This window comes from Macaca mulatta, chromosome 2 (genome assembly GCF_049350105.2).
Source record: "Macaca mulatta isolate MMU2019108-1 chromosome 2, T2T-MMU8v2.0, whole genome shotgun sequence".
Lineage (NCBI taxonomy): Eukaryota > Metazoa > Chordata > Mammalia > Primates > Cercopithecidae > Macaca > Macaca mulatta.
Window position 1 is genome coordinate 87,125,595 of NC_133407.1, and position 14,822 is coordinate 87,140,416.

Here is a 14,822-nt window from a genome sequence, read left to right on the forward strand (position 1 = left end):
CTTGGAGATTAACTGATTTATACATTTTTTTTCAGGTACAAAATGAGACTAAAATAGAGTATGAGACTTTTTCAAATTCACACACTTATCACTGGATTTGAAATAATAAAAGACTAATACTCTACTTAGATTGTTGTTGTTTTGAAAGTCACCTGACTTTTGTAGTCTTTATATTTTTAATCTACAAAATGTCAGGGATACTTATTTAAGCAAATGTGGTAGAACAGCAACAAAATCAAATGTCAGAAACCCTATATAGATTCCAGATCTACCACTTGTTAGTTGTGTGTGTTTTTTTTTTCAAATTATTTACATTCTCTGAGCCTTGGTTGTCTTATTGTAAAATGGGGACTCATGAGCTCCCAGAACTACTTTAGGTAGAAGATATAATGATAGATATGAAAGTACTAATTTTAGAGGGTTTATCTCAAGAAGAACTTAACTATTCCTCTACACAGGCCCTTATGCATGTGTATTGGTCAGAAAGATGAAAAAACAACCATTCCAAAATTAGCCTACTTTCAGGCCAAAAAAATGGTCTCTGTGAATATCCTACATAGACATTGACTCATTACATACTGTTATGGCCCCTTTTTTATGAAATGGAGGGGAGATAAGAAATAACTTCACCACTTTCTCTCTTCTCTTTCACAATATAGCCTTCCCTATCCTTACCCCATTCCATACCCCTCTACCTGTTTCAAGTATTAGAGACAGTCTCCAAAATTACTTAATTTAAAAAAAAAAAAAACAAAAAAAACAAAAAAACTCCACTAGGCACTGCTTTGTTTTAGAGGAGTTTTAGTTCTTTTGCTATTTTATTAATATACTACTTTGAATTTCAAAATAGAACAGGTGTTTTTTGGCTCTGTTTTTAGCAGATAGAAAAGCACTGGACATTAGGCAAAAGTTTATTTAGAATACACAAGATAGAAAAAATATACAAAAACATTAGTTGCTATTTAATGAAACTTAATGTGACTAAACATAATACCATTAGGACTTTTAACAGACAAAAATAGATAATTTGTGTGCAAAGTGCTAGCAGCCCTTTCTTGGAGCATAGAAATTACATGTATATCTTCAAGTGACTGAAAAATATGTCCTACATGTACATGTGTTGGTGTGTGAAAACTGAAGTGCAGAATGTCATTGTGAAGAATTTTGTTAAAATATTTTGCCTAAAATTTAATACCTCATGTTATAGAAGCAGATTATATATATATATATATGTATATATATATATATAATTTTCAAACTAAGACTTTTAATTAAATGATTTTTTTACATTGGAACCAAAGCTAACAGGTTGAATGAAATTTTGCTTATGGCATCTGTTGCCATTTTTAGTAGGTGATTAGTCATTTTCTTTTTCTTGCAAGTATTTGACAGAAACTAAAACAGAGATGAATCATAGTTTCAAGCTGTTGCTCACCTCATCTGTACCAAAAAGGAGAGCCTAGAAATCATCCCAACAAATCTAAGAACTAAATTCTGAAAATGCCTTAAGGGGTTTGACAGAAGTATTTAGCAATATGAAAATTACAGTAATCTGTCACGTCAACTTTTAATGAAAGGTAGGCTATATGGAAACATAGATATAATGTAGTAAGAAAAACCCCAGTGAAAATCTTTCTGAACGTATGAAAACATATTTGCCTCTATAAATACGGAGTTGTTATTGGGTCAAGTTTTATAGAAGAGGAGTCCTTAATGATCAGGGGTTTATTATGCAGCTTAGATGATGTATTTTTTAAATTCATAGCATTAATAATCATGGCTCAATTGATGTGTATTTACAATATAATTGTTGTATTAACATACACATTTAAGAATCATGTTTTGTTCAAGTTGTTAAGATTTTTTTTTTCTATTTAAGGAACCACATCCTTGTAATTCTGAATTAGTTATATTAAGAGTATCAAATCATTTAATAGTGAAGTTTTTCCCCAAGAAATTTAAAATTTCTTGGGAAATTTAAAATTATACAAGAGTCATGCCATTTTGTAAGAGTTAAATTTGGCTGGAGTCACCATTTAATCAATGTAGTATTATTCCCTTCATTCTTGAGCTAAGTGGGACTTTAACTTAATTTTTAATTCTCTCTCTCTGTCTTTCCTCTAAGACTATATAATTCTTATAAATATGCACATGACCAGGTTAATTCCGCATGGAACTATCATTTATGCCAGTAATGATAATTTATTTGGATAATTGAAAGTGCAAGAGACTCTAATAATGTCTACTTTCCAATCACTTTTTAAATTCATTTAAATATATTTTGGAGAACCTACTGTGTGCCAAGTGTTGCTCAGGGTGCTAGGGGGAGGGGCAGTGAATAAAACAATCCCCTGATTTTACAACACTTACACTCTAGTGGAAGAAGGGAGATAGTAAGCAAATAAATGAGTTAATATATCATATGTTAGATGATGAAACATTATAAAAAATAAGTTATGGAAAAACAACCATTTTGAGATGGATCGGGTGGTGAAGAGGGGTTGCTGGATAATTGTTTATATAGGATGATATGTAAAGGTAGATATATAGACGCAAAAGAATAAATGGAAGGGAGGGCACAAGCCATGGGAATAACTATTTGAAAAGTATTTCAGTCAATACCCTGACATGGGAACGTATGTGACTTATTAAAGATTAGCAAGGGATTCTGAAGGTGATGAATGCAAAGAGGTAAAAAAGAAGCAGATCGTATATGAGTTTTGAATTAGGTCTATAGATCTATGCTCAAAGATCATCTATCAGAAGGACATTTATATATCAACCTATACTGGCATAAATTATTGTTCCATGTTGAATTTATTGTTATGAGCCTGAAGGCTTTCATGGGTTTTTAAAGTAACAGTGATGGTATCTTCAATGGTATAATCCTTCCAGACATTCATGATGTCTCTATCCTTCCAGACATTCCTGATGTTCTCTCCTATAGCATTGGCAGTTCTTTCCATAAAGTACCATGTGTAATGAGCTTTAAAGATCCTTATGACCCCCTGATCTAGAGACTGAATTAAGAGGTTATGTTTAGAGGCAACTAGATTATTTTAATGCCTTTGATGTTAAGCCCATGGGGTTTGGGTGGCTAAGGGTATTGTTCAATATTAAATAAACTTTAAAAGATTGTCCCTTACTGGCAAGGTACTTCCTGACTTGACAGTCCATGAGTTGATGGAAACAATCCAGAAAAAGGGATTCTCATCATCCAGGCCGTCTTTTGTATAATCAAAACCGTTGTTTATCTTTTCCTTCAAGGTTTGGGAGTTAGAAACTTAATAGAGAAGGGAAGTCCTGATCATAAACCTGATTGTATTTCCACAAAACCATACAGTTAGCTTATTTCTTTCTGCCTTAAGTCCTGGTGCACACTTCTGTTCCTTAGTAGTAAATGTCCTTTGTAGCATTGTTTTCCATATGGGGCACTTTCATCAGCATTAAAAACCTCTTTAGGAAGATATCCTTTCTCCAGGCATCTTGCTAGTGATATCTGGAAGCTCTTCCATTGTCTCTTGACAATGAGACAGGAGAAAGTGCTTCTCCTGTTGTCTTGGTATTTTTAAAGTCAAATCTCTTTCTAAAATTATTAAACCATCCTTAGCTGGCATTAAATTCTTCAGCTTTAGACTATTCACCTTCCTTTTGCTTTAAGTTTTTATACACTGACTTTGTATTTTCTCAAACTGTATTATTCTATAGATATGCCTTTCTTACTGTAATCTTGCACCCACATAAAAGTTGCATTTTTAATATAAGGTAAAAATTTAAAGCATTAAATTCTTCAGCTTTAGACTATTCACTTTCCTTTTGCTTTAAGTTTTTATACAGTGACTTTGCATTTTCTCAAACTGTATTATTCTATAGATATGCCTTTCTTACTATAATATTGCACCCACATAAAAGTTGCATTTTTAATATGAGGTAAAAAGGTATTTCACAAAAAGTACAAGATTTTTGCACCTGCTGACATAGCTGCAGTAATGGTTTCACGAATTTCCTTTTCCTTTTTAACAATAGTTCTTACACTGGATTCATTTGTCTTGAAATGGAAAGCAATCACAGCTGCAGCCCTCGATCTAGGGTACATATCAAGTAATTCAGCTTTTTTTGTGTAATGTCATGTATTTTCCCTGCTTCTTGGGAGCAATTTTGGCATCATTAGTGACACTTTTTATGGGTCATGGTATCATTCCAGGTTTATGGTATTGCACTAAAAAATAAGAAAAAAATAGGTGAGAACCATAAGGGGTCATTTTTTACTGCAATATGCAATTTACTGGAGAGAGAAAGTGCTCACACAGAGATGAGTAGCATTACATTACATTTTAAATGGATACTTGCAACACTTAAGGCCCTGTGCAATAGCAACAGGAGGTGTCCACAAAATTATTTCAGTAATAGAATATGTACTACAATTAATTTTACGCAGTTATGTTTTAAGTCTGTATATGTCTGTATTTGTTTACATCTCTGTTAACTGTGAATGAGCCCATGTAGAGTCCGTAAGTTTTTGTGTGCATATGTTTTAATAAATTAAAACTTTTTATAATAGTTTTGTGTACGTTTTATGGTAGTAAATGATAAAATAGACTGTATCTATATATATTTTGTGCATTCATGACATAGCTTTTTTCTATATTTCTAGACTATGCAATTAGTCTGTGAAGTTTTTCAGATTGTCACAAATCTCCAAAAATTTTTCCAATATATTTATTGAAAAAAAAATCTGTATTTGAGGGGACACACCCTTTCAAATCTGTGTTGTTCAGGGGCCAACTGTGTACATGGTTGAGAACTTTGAGGCACAAGAAAAAGAACTGATTTTTTGTAAGATTGTCCAACCTTTAATTAGTAATAAACATTAATTAATTATTAAGATTTGTCAAACAACTCCTATACACCAAGCATTCTTATCAACATCAGAAACATAGATACAGACCAAACTATCTGACATCAGGAACAGACTGTGTGACAAATATGAATTCAGGTGATTTACATGGGAGGTATCAGGAAGCTCTTGTAGAGAAATATGGAATTGAGAATAAAGGTAGGAAGCCAACAAGAATGCAATATTGAGAAAATTACCACTGAGGGCAGGTGAGGGTCACTCTAGCTGGTGAACCCTGCAACGCAGTGCGGAACAGTGCTTCTTGAATTTTCCATGAGATATTTGTGGGAAAGTACAGTTACAGTACTTTCTTTTATTAAAATATAAATATCTAATCTGTTATAGAAGATTTTTTGATGCTTTAAAAAATTAGATTTAACATAAACGAAATTACCCTGTAAAATTAATATAAAAGTTTTGAATCCCTTGCTTTTAGTATCTGTATTTACTTAATCATAGATCAATAACAAACCATTATCAGAACATATTTGGAATAACACAAATAACACATATTTGGAATAACAACATTGAATATGCCTTAAAGTTGTTCCTCAGTGCTCACTCCTAGCAAGGACGACGTAAAAACTTATATTCGAGATAAATATGAAATTCTAAGAATCTAGTACCTTTCCTAGTTATAGAATTTTAATTTTATATTCATGTAAACGGTGAAGGAGATTATTTTTAATGTTTAAAAGTATATTTTTTTCTATTCCTAAATATTACTTCATACCTCTAACCTTTACCTGGATTAATGTCTATTGTACACATGTACAGTATTTTATGTAATCATTAGTTCCCAAAATTTACAACTGAAGCATAAAATTAGATACCTTGTTAAATATGTATAAATAAATATACAAATATATGAAATCTACCTGCAGGCTTCTAGGATTTATACACTCACATAAATCCAATATAAGTCAGCACCTTCTCCACAGTGCTGGAGCTTCTTACTCACTTTGCCTTGAAATGATAATGTTGAAGGAGGGTTGCAGTGACAAACTACAAACATGCTGTGAGGGAATAAAGTTAAAGAAAAGGAGTTTCCACAACTTTCTAGGCTGAAACTTTTGGTTATACTGACAAGAAACCTGGCAAGTACTTTCAAGCTAAAATACTTAGCAGATTATTTTTTCATTTTAAGGGCAGATTTTTTTCCCCAAAAAACTCTGAGGATTTTCATAAGATCACCATTATTTTTTATGTAAAATAAATACAGTGAGCTTTGCTAATTAGGTAGTATCCAGGTGATTCATGCACCTCAAAAATAGGACCTATTTGCTGTTTTCATCAGAAGCTCAGAACTCTCAGATTAGTTGTTACTCAGTGTATATTTGCATCTGGACATTGTAGACTTTAAGGAATGTTTCAATAAATAGTTTTAAGTAAAGCATCATGTTAGATGCTATACAATTATTTTGCCTTTGAAAAGGGATTGTATTCACCAGCAGGGTATGTGGTTTTATGTCTGGAGATAAAAGTGAAGGTGGCTGCTGCCAAAAGAGCACAGCGCTTTCTCCAAGGCCTCTTTTGAATGACACTGAAGGTGGAATGGTTCTCAGCTCAAGTGTGGTTGTTCTCTCTGGATTTATGCTTCATCTAGCAGGAGACAAGTTGAACTGTAGTTAGACATGTCTGAAGGTAGAAAAAGCAGGTTATATTCTCAGTATCTTTTTTCCTCTGCTGTCTTTAGAAGTCACATATAACTCTTGGGAGAGTATGTTGCTGCTACTTCTTGATACCATGCTTTACTCCTATCTAAAATTTTCATACTGTGCTAGGTTATAATCCTCTTTTTACATATAATATGTTAATAATGTTTGAAAACATCCAAGGGATGAGACTGTGCGTGTGCCTATGTACTATTGCAGAACTATCTGCTTACACATTTGCAAGCAAATTGTAAGTATCAAATTAGTATTTGTTATGTGAATGACTAGATGAATGAATAAATGTTCACTAAGGACTACGGTGCATACACTGCGTGGAGGGAGAGATCAGAATTCACAGGTGTCCCTGGCCTCCCTGTTCGGCTTTAGCTTTACTCTTAGTCTCTGTATCTCACATGCGTTACTCCTTGTATGTCCAGGAAAACTGATTGATTTGCTACATTAAGACAGTATCTTCTTAATCTTTTTCTTTGTGTGTGGGGGGGAAGAAATCTTTTTTTTTTTTTTTTTTTCCTTAGTCCATCTGAAGCAAAGTTGGTATTCCCAGGAGACTGTGGGAAAAAATAATACAGGTTAACCCAAAAGCAAATGCATAGGCTTGGAAATAAATGCTCTTTCAGACTGCTACTTCCAAAAGTCCAACTTAACATTAGTTCAGCTGGCATGGTTCTGTCCATTTCAAAGGCTCTTGATACCCTGCTCAACCCTTCCCAAATCCTGTCACCATCAATTTGTTTGAAACTAGCTACATTAAGCTGTTTTTACTTTTGCTTAAGCTTTGCTTCTTCATTTATTATTTTACATGACTCAATGGGCTACGACTGTTTGAAAAGGTTATGCCTCTAGTGGGCCACAACTGTGTTCTTGATTTTAGCCTGAAGAATGTTGCTAGTTCCTAACTCAGTTTAGAACCATGATGATTGACATTTCATAAAACAAATAGGATAAAATCCTTTCTCACCAGGTTAACTAATTTGTCTCTTTTTTTTTTCTTTAAGTAATCCTGGTTTTTTTCAAGCAAAAAAAAAAAAAATGAAGAGCACAATATAATTGTTACAGCAATAATAAAATAAAAAGCAACAGGAGGGTTATTTTCCTACAATTCATAAAAGGATAAAAAGCAACAGGAGGGTTATTTTCCTACAATTTATAAAAGGATAAAATTATTTCCGTAATTGTAGGAGGAGAATAAAAGGAAACTCACTGCCTAATATTGTGTCCATTCCAAACATGTCTATCAATATATCATCTTAGATGTTTCCTGATTATCTCCAGAATCAGTTTCTAAAATGCTCAACATAATCCCTTTCTCCTTTTCTACTTCCTGTAGCAGTTACTAGAACAACCATCCTCCCAGTAATGGGGGCCAGAATGCTAGGTGTTAAACTTGACTCATATCCAGTGAGACATGAAATCTAATAGCTTCGATTGCCTTAATGTTTTCCCCTATATTTTCTCTGACCATTTTTCTTTCTCATTGTCATGAATTCGGCTTTAATATTTCTTACTCAAGTTACTAAAGAGAGACTCTTCCCTGAAAACTTTTCTTGATATAGTTTCTTTCTAAAACGCAAAACAGGTCATGACTCTCAAATGTTCCCATTGCCTATAAAAGGCCAAATTTAAATTCCAGACTATACTGTACTTAACATTACCTCTTCAACTTGATTTCTTACCATATTCCTTCAATCCCATCCAACTCACATTATCCTAGTATTTTTCCCTTGACTCTTCTACGTGTTCTTTCCCAGGCTAACTTTTACAGATGCCTTAAAACAGCACAGATAGCACCTCTTCCGTGAAAATCCTTCTCAAAACTCTCATATACTTTCGGAATTAGGTCAAATTGTTCTGTGCTCCCATAACACTTCATTTCTTTCTCTCTCTAATAATACAATGATTTTGCTTTTTAAATGTCTGTGTACCTGTGGAATATAAAATCCCTGAAGGTTGGGACCACATCTTAACTTTATGTATCTCTAGTGCCTAACCCTTTCCCCAGGCAGATCAGATATGCTCCCTAATGTTTGTGGAAAACCACCACCACAAGAAGAGTAGATATATGGTTGATGAAAACATGTCGTAGTTGATAAACATTAAATACTAGTTGTATGTATGCTTACACTTTAGTTATATAAGTCTTCCCACCCCCATCAGTAGCTAAAATATGTTCCAACTATTTAGTGATCTTCTACAAGTTTATTAAATAATTTTTCCCCTATGGAAAACCATGTTATGATTATTTTCTATTCCATTATTTCATGATTCACATATTCACATATCATGATTCTCATGGAATAATTACACTTTTAAACTTCAGATTATACATATGAAAAACAATAAGACATTTTAACTAGGTTCGACAGTAAAAACAAATCATTTCAGACATTTCATCTTTGTCGTGTTACACTGTTGCTCCAAGAACAGAACTTTATTTAGATTTTTTTCAATTCTTCTTTAAATAACCATATTCTTTTAACTTTGTACACTAATTTCCTTTTGTATGCTTTCTACCATCTGCTGTGTGTCTCTTTCTCACTTAAGTATCATTGCTTTGCCTAAGTAGCTAGTTATTCAGTTGAGGGTACTTATTTGGAAAACAACAACAACAAACCAAATTTGCAAAATTATTTATATGTTGCTAAAGGGAATGGCAGAGAGGAAAACTTGGAGGAGGTAGTGAGATTAATAGAAATACCTATTAATCTGTTCTTTCTAAGAAAGAATACACTTGATTTTATCAATGCATTTCTTAACTTTATATATCATGTACAAGGTACTATCATGTTTTAAGCACTTTACGAATATTTACTTATTCAGTTCACGTCACAGCTCTAAGAGGGTCATTACTATTTATTTTTTTACATACAAAAACTGAGGCACAGACACTTACAGTAGCTTGCCCAATGTGTCAAAGTTGAGGATTTGAGGACTGCCAGTCTGGCCCAAAATCCATATTCCTAATCACTCTGCTTTGATGCCTTCCTTAGGAAGTTGAATTCTGACCAGCTTCCTTTGTCCACTGAGTATTGGACTTCATTTCCAAGTGGTAATGGTGGTCTCCAGACAAAGCAGTTCTGTTGGCCTTGTTGCAGGCTCCTTCTTCCATTTCCCATCTCTCTGATCTATACATCTCTTTCCTTAGTTTAAGAACAAGTCTGATGGTTTGGTGGGTATGCTCTGGCTGTTTAATGCTGGATAAAGGAGTGGGTTCAAGAATGCTTAACATGCTGCATTGTAATGAGAAAGAAATGTCCCACAAAACATGCTAATAGCTTTCCCACTGATCCAAAAAAAAGTGATTTTAGCATGCTTGGCTAACTAGACTCAAAGAACATAGAGATTTAATGATGTATTTTTGTGCTGGTTGGCCTCCTGCCTGGAGGTGGTGCTTTCCAGAGAGCATCAGCTGTGGTAGTATGGAGAGTAACTGGCGGTGGGTGGGGCCCTAGAAGTCCCAAAAGTATATGTCCTTTGTCTCCAGCTACCAGGTTGGGTAGGGAAGGACCATCAGGTGGGGCTGGCCTATGCATGTCTGAGCTCAGACTCTCCTTGGGTGGGTCTTGCTGTGGCAGCTGCAGGGGATGGGGGTGAGGTTCCCAGGTCAATGAAATTGTGTACCTAGGAGGATTATAGCTGCCTCTGATGAGTCATGCAGGCTGTCAGGGAAGTGGGGGAAGGCTGCCAGTTAAGGCCTCATTCACCTCCCATATGAACAAAAGGACCAGTCTCACACCCAACTTCCCTGCCCCAATCCCCCCAAAACAGCGCCAAGTCTGTTTCTAGTTGGTGGGTGAGATGGACTTTAGAACTTGCCCCAGGCTACTCACCTCCCAGCTGCAAAAGGAAAGGGCTGTGTTCTTCCCACAACTGTGGAGTCTGCTCACTGGATTTGCACCCTCCCCTGAGGTCTGGTCAGGAGGCTTCTTGTCCATTTCAAATAATTGTTACAGAGTTCAGCTGGAGATTTACTTCTCCCTGTGGTGTTTCCTGCCCCCTTCACCCTGCTCCTCTGGCCACCGTCCTGATGGATCCCTCTGATGCCAGGCAGGAATTGCCTTCTTTGGGACTCAGCGAGCTCCCAGGGTCTTTCTGCTACTTCCTCTACCCCCGTATTTCACTCGATTTTCTTAATTGACTCAGCTCCAGGTAAGGTCGGAACCTTCTCCCACAAACAACCTTCAGTTACTCCAGTAGGGATATGTATTTGGGAGAGGAAGCTCTCCCTTTCCCACTTCCACAATAGGAGCACTCATAGTATTGGGGGTGTCTCCTGGGTCCTGCAGGAGCAGTGTGCTTCCTTCAGAGGTTCTGGGAGTCTTCCTGGGATTGCTGGTTTGTTCTTGCAGTTGATCTGGAGCTAAAATTCACAATGCACGTCTCCTCCCTCTGCTCTGTCCTGAACTGCAACCTAGTCCTGTCTCCTGTCCGCCATGATAATTTCTCATAAATAATATTGATAGACCATTAGCAAGATTAATCAAGAAAAGAAGAGAGAAAATCCAAATAACCTCATTAATAAACAGGAGATATTACAACTGATACCACTGAAATACAAAAGATCATTCAAGGCTACTATGAATAACTTTATGCTAGAAACTAGCATAAACTTTATACATAAACTAGAAAACCTAGAAAGAGGTAGATACATTCCTGGAAAAATACAACCCTCCTAGCTTAAATCAGGAATAATTCAATACCCTGAACATACCAATAACAAGCAGTGAGATTGAAATGGTAATTTAAAAATTACCAACAGAAAAAAGACCAGGGCCCGACGGATTGACAGCAGAAGTCTACCAGACATTCAAAGAATTGGTACCATTACTTTTGACACTATTCCACAAGATAGAGAAAGAAGGAACCCTCCCTAATTCATTCTATGAAGCCAGCATCACCCTAATACCAAAACCAGGAAGGGACATAGCCAAAAAAGAAAACTACAGACCGATATCCTTGATGGACATAGATACTAAAATCCTTAACAAAATGCTAGCTAACAGAATCCAACAACATATGAAAAAGATAATCTGCCATGATCAAGTGGGTTTCATACCAGGGATGTGGGGGTGGTTTAGCATATGCAAGTCAATAAATGTGATACACAACATAAACAAAATTAAAAACAAAAATTACATGATCATCTCAATAGATGCAGAAAAAGACATTTGACAATATCCAGCATTCCTTTATGATTAAAACTGTCTGCAAAATCGGCATACAAGGATCATACCTTAATGTAATAAAATCCATCTATGACAAACCCACAGCCAACAAAATACTGAATGGGGAAAAGCTGAAAGCTGAAAGCGTTCTCTCTGAGGACTGAAACAAGACAAAGATGCTCACCCTTACCACTCCTCTTCAACATAGTACAGGAAGACCTAGCAAGAGCAATTAGACAAGAGAAAAAAAATTAAAATAAAGAGCATCCAAATCAGTAAAGAGGAAGTCAAACTGTCACTGTTTGCTGATGATATGATTGTTTACCCTGAAAATCCCAAGGACTTCCCCAGAAAGCTCCTAGAACCAATACAAGAATTCAGCAAAGTTTCCGGATACAAGATTAATGTACACAAATCAGTCCCTCTTCTATACACCAATGGCAACCAAGCAGAGAATCAAATCAAGAATTCAACCCCTTTTACAATAGCTACAAAAAAAAAAAACCAAAAAAAAAAAACAAAAAAAAACAAAAAAAACAACAAAAAAAAACTTAGGAATATACCTAACCAAGGAGTCAAAAGACCTCTACAAGGAAAACTACAAAACACTGCTGAAAGAAATCATAGATGACGCAAACAAATGGAAACACATCCCATGCTCATGGATGGGTAGAATCAATATTGTAAAAATAATCCTACTGCCAAAAGCAATCTACAAATTCAATGTAGTTTCCATCAAAATACCACCATCATTCTTCAAAGAATTAGAAAAAAACAATTCTAAAATTTATGTGGAACCAAAAAAGTCCCCACATAGCCAAATCAAGACTAAGCAAAAAGAACAAATCTAGAGGCATCACACTACCTGATTTCAAACTGTACTATAAAGCCATAGTCACCAAAACAGCATGGTACTGATACAAAAATAGGCACATAAACCAGTAGAACAGAATAGGGAACTCAAACTCAAATACTTACAGCCAACTGATCTTTGAAGAAGCAAACAAAAACATGAAGTGGGGAAAGGACACCCTTTTCAACAAATGGTGCTGGGATAACTGGCAAGCCACAGGTAGGAGAATGAAACTGGATCCTCATTTCTCACATTATACAAAAATCAACTCAAGATGGATTAAGGACTTAAACCTAAGATCTGAAACTACAAAAATTCTAGAAGATAACATTGGAAAAACCCTTCTAGACATTGGCTTAGGCAAGGATTTCATGAACAAGAACCTAAAAGCATAAAAACAAAGATTAATAGTTGGGACTTAATTAAACTAAAGAGCTTTTGCATGACAAAAGGAACCATCAGAAGGTGAAACAGACAACCCACAGAGTGGGAGAAAATCTTCACAATCTGTATATCTGACAAAAGACTAATATCCAGAATCTACAGCAAACTGAAACAAATCAGTAAGAAAACAACAAACAATCCCATCAAAAAGTGAGCTAAGGACATGAGTAGATAATTTGCAAAAGAAGATATACAAATGGCCAACAAACATGTAAAAAAAAATCCTAACATCACTAATGAATGATCAGGGAAATGCAAGTCAAAACCGCCATGCAATACCACCTTACCCCTACAACAATGGTCATAAGAAAAAAATAAAAACAAACAACAGTAAATGTTGGTGAGGATGCAGTGATCAGGGAACACTTCCACACTGCTAGTGGGAGTGTAATCTAGTACACCCACTATGGAAAACAGTGTAGAGATCCCTTAAAGAACTAACAGTAGAACTACCATTTGATACAGCAATCCCACTACTAAGTATCTACCCAGAAGAAACTAAGTCATTATATGAAAAAGATACTTGCACATGCATGCTTATAGCAGCACAATTAGCAATTGAAAAATTGTGGAACCAACCCAAATGCCCATCAATCAATGAGTGGATAAAGACACTGTGATACACACACACACACACAAATATATGTATATATGTGTATATATATGTGTGTGTATATATACATATATGTATATACATACATATGCATATATAGTGTGTATATATAGTGTATATATTATATATACACAATACATATATATCGTGTACATATAATATATACATATTATATATATGTAGTGTATCTATTATATATACATGATGGAATACTATTTAGCCCTAAAAATAGATGAATTAACAGCATTTGCAACTACCTGGATGAGATTGAAAATTATCATTCTAAGTGAAGTAACTCAGGAAAAGAAAATCAAACATCATATGTTCTCGCTGATATGTGGGAGCTAAGCCATGAGGATGCATAAGAGTGAGACAATGGACTGTATGGACTTGGCGGGGAAGAGTGGGAGGGGGGCGAAGGATAAAGAGTACAAATATGGTTCAGTGTATACTGCTCAGGTAATGGGTACACCAAAATCTCACAAATCATCAGTAAAGAAGTTACTCATGTAACCAAATACAACCTGTACTCCAATAACTTCTGGAAAAATAAAATAAAATAAAAAAGAGTGTAGAGAAAACTAACACTTGGGAATGATGCTAGAAGTCATTGGCAGCACAGTAGAAGGGTAGAGCCTCTGACATTCTTGGCTTAGGTCTGCTAATCCTTCCAATCTGTTTAGAAATGGAGTGACCTAGCTCAGTCGCCTTCTTTTTAACACTCAGTAAACCTACTCAGGTCTTTAAAGATTCAACTCATGAAATGAGAGGACAAAGTGGTAAAATGAGGAGAAAGCAGTGCATGAGAATATGTCACACTGGATGCTCACACATACACTAGAGATACACACAGAAACACAAGTACACACACATATATGATTATATATATGCATATTTATATATGCAAACATATATATTGTAACATATAAAGACAGGTTGAATGATAGTTGTTATAAATGCATTAGAGTATATACAGTGTGTAGAACTAAAGGACTCAATATTTGTTTAATTAATGGATGAGTAACTGAATTAGCTGACCAAGTCAATTGTTGCAAGTATTTAAAGAAGGCTAGGTCTTAATATCAGCAATGTTTTCAGAAATGATTGGAGACTTTGGAAGGTCTGGAATTGAGGGGAGATAAACCATAGGTGTGTAAAGAAATAAAATAGTCTGAAT

General features: G+C 35.1%; 1 protein-coding gene across 6 annotated transcripts in view; it reads left to right on the forward strand.

Moving 5' to 3' along the window:
- NAALADL2 (N-acetylated alpha-linked acidic dipeptidase like 2) overlaps window positions 1-14,822 on the forward strand; it is a 1,473,645-nt gene that overhangs the window by 822,355 nt on the left and 636,468 nt on the right. The window lies entirely within an intron of this gene.